The sequence below is a fragment of the Tupaia chinensis genome, unplaced genomic scaffold, assembly GCF_000334495.1.
Source record: "Tupaia chinensis unplaced genomic scaffold, TupChi_1.0 Scaffold000451_2, whole genome shotgun sequence".
NCBI classification, from domain to species: domain Eukaryota; kingdom Metazoa; phylum Chordata; class Mammalia; order Scandentia; family Tupaiidae; genus Tupaia; species Tupaia belangeri.
In genome coordinates, this window is record NW_006159958.1 from 3,540,962 (window position 1) to 3,546,916 (window position 5,955).

Below are 5,955 nucleotides of genomic sequence, written 5' to 3' on the forward strand. Positions count from 1 at the left end.
GTCAAGTTACTTTCAAAGGATATCCCATCAGGCTAACATCAGACCTCTTGTTGGAAACAATGCAAACAAGGAAAGAATGGGAAAATATACTTAAAGGGTTAAGTGAAAAACAGTTTTAACCAAAAATATTGTACCGGGCAAGATTATCCTTCATGTGGGAAGAAAAGATAAAAACATTCTCAGATAAACAAAACCTGAAAGAATTTACCAACACCAGACCAGCCCTTTGAGAAGTACTGAAGGGAATACTATATCAGGAAAATTAAAGACAGACAGACTAGTAAGAGAATAAAAAATGGGACCAGCAGTTAATGTAGTGGCTATGTTGCTGGACTCCCATGTAGTTGATTGCAGTTCAAGTCCCGGACCCGGTGGCTTAAACTCATGCTGGGTGCATATGTGTGCATGCCCAAGATCCCGAGAGGAGAATGGAGAAGGGATTGCGGCGTGGCCATCCTCCCTGGGGGGGTTATTTCCTGCTTTCTATCTCTCTGTCTCTCTCTGTCTTTCTGGCGAGCATGTGCGCCCTATAACAAAAACCTCTCCAAAAAAGAAAAAAAAAAGAGAATAAAAAATGACCAAGAAAAAGGCCAACATAATGATAAAGACAAGTTCTGAAGTATCAATAATAATGTTGAATATTAATGGAAAAGTCAGACCACAGTAACATTGCAAATTCAACCAAAGAGAGATTAAATGACATTGAACTGGTGAAATAGAATTCTATGATTTTTTTTCTGAAACATTACTGATTTTCTTCTATGCTTTGTCTTCTAGATTTAAGGATTTTGTTTTCTTTTGAGTTGTTGGGTTCATCAATTTGTTAAATTTTTTTTCTTAATTGAAACATAAACATTTCTCCCTTCCTGACCCCTTTGCAATTGAAAAATATTTGTGAGCATTCTCATTTTGTGGAAGATTGGTTATTTGCGTAAGTTTAATAATACAATAGTATCTGTTGCCTTGCATCAGAAATTGAATTCTTATGGAGCTTTGTGCAAATAACAGACAAAATTGAGATTAATCTAATTTTTTTCTTTTTGCAAACAAGTTACTCTATACCTCTTTGGAGTAAAAGGGGGAATGGAGAGAGAGAAAAAAAGTTTTAGAAGAAAATTACAGTGGGGACCAGCAGTTAGCGTAATGACTATGTCGCTGAACTCCTATGTATTCGACTGCGGTTTGAGTCCTGGGCCCAGTGGCTTAAACTCACACCTGGCACGTGTGCGTGCATGCCCAAGATCCCGAGAGGAGAATGGAGGAGAAGGGATTAGGGTTTAGGCATACCCCCTGGGGGTGATTTTTTGCTTTCTATCTCTCTGTCTCTCTCTGTCTCTCTGGCGAGCGCACGTACTCTATAGCAAAAACAAACAAACAAACAAAAATCTCTCTCAAAAAAAGAAAATTATAGTGGATTTGTCATGAGATTCTAGCTTTGCTCATACTTTAAGATCTTTTGTGAATTAGTAAAATGTGAATAAAAAAATTTAGTATGGAAGTGAGGGAGGGGAATGGGAAAGGAAAATAATGTAAAATTATGCTTAATTTACAAAAAATGAGAAGCTATTTGCTGATGATAATGTGTATAGTAATATCCTTGTCTTGACTGACATGTATGGCATTTGTGTTGGAAAAAGAAATGTATACAGTAAAGACGTGATAAAATGTAAATTAAAATAAATAAATTAATAAATTTTTAAAAAGGAAATAGAAAAGAAATAGGTAGAAAAATAAAGTCTTAGACTTTGAGTTGATGAATGCACTAAATTAGCAAGCTAAATATACATGTAAGTAGAACTGTTCGAATATAAAGCTATTTTTGATATTGAAGACCCCTAATTTATTTGAAATGATTGAAGAATAGATGTGAGAAAAATTTTTATTTTCACACATTCTGACTAAGTTCCTATTTGTCTAAGAAAAGAAGTATCTTAACTAATAAAAATATCTTTTGTTTTTATAGGAAACCAATCGGTTTAAGAATAAATAAATAAAATAAATAAATATTCATGAACCTAACTTGGGGGCACCCAAATACATGAAGAAGAGATGGCTAGATCTAAAATGAGAGATAGACTGCTAGACAATAATCGTTGGGGATCTCAACACCCCACTATCTTGTTTGGATAGATCATCTAGCCAAAAAATAAACAGGAAGAAATGCAGGATATAAATAATAGTATAAATCAAATGAACTTGATAAACTTCTATAGAACCATCCACACAACAACTACAAAATACACATTTTTCTCACCCCCACATGGAACCTTTTAAAAGATCAACCACATGACAAGGTGCAAAACAAGTTTTTACAAATTCAAAGGCATAGAGACTATGCAGTGTCTTTTCCAATGATGATGGAATTAAGCTTGAAATTAATTTCAGAAGAAAACTTTGATAATACACACATATATGGAAAGTAATTCACTTACTTCTGAATGACTTTACAACCACTGAAGAAATTAAGACTGGGATAAAAGAGCCATTGAAACCAATGATAACGAGTACACAAGTACATGAGTTTTCATAATATATGGGACACAGGAAGATGGTCATAAGAAGGAAGTTCATAACAATTAATGTGCATAAGAAAAAGATGGAAAAGTGACAAACAGACAACCTATCAAGACACCTCAAGGAATTGGAAAAACAACAAATAAAATACCAGGAAAGGGACCAGCAGTTGGCGTAATGGCTATGTTGCTGGACTCCCATGTAGTTGACCACAGTTCAAGAGTCCTGGACCCAGTGGCTTAAACTCACTAGAAAGACTTATTAAGAAGAAGAGAGAAAGGAACAAGATAAATCAAATGTGCAATGAAGCAGGGACTATGACAACAGACATTGTAGAAATACAAAACATTATTAGAGGATACTGTGAACAACTATACACCAACAAACAAGAAAATCTGGAGTAGATGGACAAATTCCTAGATATGTATAATCTACCACGATTGAGCCAGGAGGACAAAGAAAGTCTTAGTAGGCCCATTACAAGCCAGGAGATTGAATCAGTAATAAATAACCTCCCAACAAGGAAAAGTCCTGGTCCTGATGGCTTCACCACTGAATTCTTCAAAACTTTTAAAGAATAGTTAACTCTCATTCTGCTCAAGTTATTTCTAAAGATCCTAAAGGGTGGGAACCAGCAGTTAGCATAATGGCTATGTCGCTGGACTCCCACGTAGTCGACCATGGTTCGCGTCCTGGACCCAGTGGCTTAAAACTCATGCCAGGCACGACGTGTGCATGCATGCCCAAGATCCCGAGAGGAGAATGGAGGAGAAGGGATTGCGGCGTGACCATCCCCCCTGGGGGGTGATTTCTCACTTTCTGTCTCTATGACATGACAAGGAAGGACAACTATAGAACAATATCTCTGATGAATATAGATGCAAATATTCTCAACAAGATACCAGCAAATCATATCCAAAAATTTACAAAAAGATTATACATCACGACCAGGTAGGCTTTATTCCAGGGATGCAAGATTGGTTCAACATACACAAAACCATAAATGTAGTACACCATATTAACAGAAAGAAAGATAAAAACCATATGATCATATTAATTGATGGAGAAAAAGCATTTAATAAGATACAACATCCCTTAATGATCAAGACTCTCAGCAATATTGGCATAAAAAAACATTTCTCAACACAATAAAAGCTATCTATGAAAAACCTATAGTGAACATCATCCTGAATGGAGAAAAGCTGAAAGTTTTTCTACCCAAAACTGGTACAAGACAAGTATGCCCACTATCTCCATGCCTTTTCAATATAGTACTGGAAGTCCTCACCAATGCAATCAGAAAAGAGAATAAAATAAAAGACATTTGAATAGGAAAAGAAGAGATGAAACTCTCTATTTGCAGATGACATGATTGTATACATAGAAGACCCAATGGTATCCATGAAAACATTTCTGGAAGTAATACATGAATATAGTAAGTTTGCAGGATATAAAATCAACATAGAGAAATTTATAGCATTTCTATATACAAACAGCAGGCAGACTGAGATAGAACTGAAAACAGTAATTCCATTTACCATAGCCAAAAAAAGTATAAGATACCTAGGAATAAATCTAACCAAAGAAGCCAAAGACCTCCACAAGGAAAATTATGAGAAACTAAAAAAAGAAATAGAAAATTACACACAAAAAATGGGAAGGATATCCCATGTTTCCGGATTGGAAAAATTAATATAATCAAAATGGTAATTCTACTCAAATTAATATACATATTTAATGCAATCCCAATCAAAGTACCAGACACATTCTTCACTGATCTAGAAAAGACAATTTGTCTGAAGCATGAAATACCTTACATTGCCAAAACAATCCTGCACAAGAAGAGTGGAGTGGGCAGCAACTCACTCCCAGACCCCAAAATATACTACAAAGCTGTGGTAATCAAAACAGCATGGCACTGGCACAGAAACAGACAGGTGGACCAATGGAGCAGAATAGAGTCCCAGAAGTAAATTCCCAAACATACAGTCTGATATTTGACAAAGGGTACCAGTCAATCCAGTGGTAAAAGAAAAACCTCTTCAATAAATGGTGCTGGAAAAACTGGCTATCAACCTGCAGAAAGATGAATTTGAACACCTACCTCTCAGGATTAACAAAAGTCAACTCAAGGTGGATCAAAGATCTAAGCCTAAGATCTCAAACTATAAAAATCCTGCTGGAAAACACTGGATAAACTCTGGGAGACATTGGGGTAGGCAAAGACCCTCAAAACACAGTCAATAATCACCAAAATAGACAAGTGGTATTACATCAGACTAAGAAATTTTTGCATGACAAAAGACACAGTAATTAGTGTGAATCTACAGCCCTATGCATCAGATAAGGGACTGATAACCAGAATATACAAGGAACTCAAGCAGCTGTCCAGAAAAAAGATGATCAACCGTATTAAAAGATGGGAAATCGAGTTGAAAAAAACCACTCTCTAAGGATGACATATTAATAGCCAAAATGCATATGAAAAAATGCTCAACATCTCTCATTGTAAGGGAAATGCAGATCAAAACAGTGAGATACCACCTAACTCCAGTCTGAATAAGACTAAAAAAAAAAAAAGATAAGTGCTGGCAGGGGTGTGAAAGGGGAACTCTCTTACACTGCTGGTGGGCATATAAACTGATCCAGTCACTGTGGAGAACAATCTGGAGATTCCTGAAAAATCTACAAATAGAAGTACCATATAATCCATCAATCCCACTACTTGGTATCTACCCAAAGGACAAAATAATTCTTAATCAGAAAAGTGCTTGCACATCGATATTTATTGCTGCATTATTCACAATTGCTACTACATGGAACCTACGCAAATGCCCAAGAACAGATGAATGGATTGAAAAAGTGTAACACATATACTGTATGGAATTCTACTCAGTCCTAAAGAACAACAAGACCCTGGCTTTTGACAGAAAGGGAATGAATATGGAAGATTTACTGCTCAGTGAAGCAAGTCAGGCTATGAAGGAGAGACATTGTATGTCTCCAGTTAATATATATCGAATGTCTGCACTCTATGACCAAAACGGAATGACTAAAGGATATAGAATCACAGTAAATGGTTGTGAATACCAGAAATAGTGTGGGAAGAAGGTGGGTGGAGTAGAGTCTCAGGAAGGACATTAAGAAGAAAAATAGAGAGGCAAAGCATTAATGGGACAAAGAAATGGGGCATAATCTGTTGAAGATAACTTTATAGTATTATCAACTAGACTGGGGAGAAATGTACACATGTTGGAATATTCACTTTGCAAGTTAAGTAACGTGATTGAATGTATAAAACTTGAAATAAAATAAAAATAAAAATAAATTGTCCCGACCTGGGGGGACAGCCGAACGGGTTTCCTGAGTGAAGGAGTGAGAGCCGGGGCAAGCAGCGTAGTGCTACAGCACGGAGACGACAGTGTCGTCTGTTTATTGTGG

At 36.2% G+C, this 5,955-nt stretch overlaps 1 pseudogene; it reads left to right on the forward strand.

Moving 5' to 3' along the window:
• The first annotated feature begins 2,918 nt into the window (after window positions 1–2,918).
• LOC102492315 (putative U3 small nucleolar RNA-associated protein 11 pseudogene) overlaps window positions 2,919–5,955 on the forward strand; it is a 5,314-nt pseudogene continuing 2,277 nt past the window's right edge.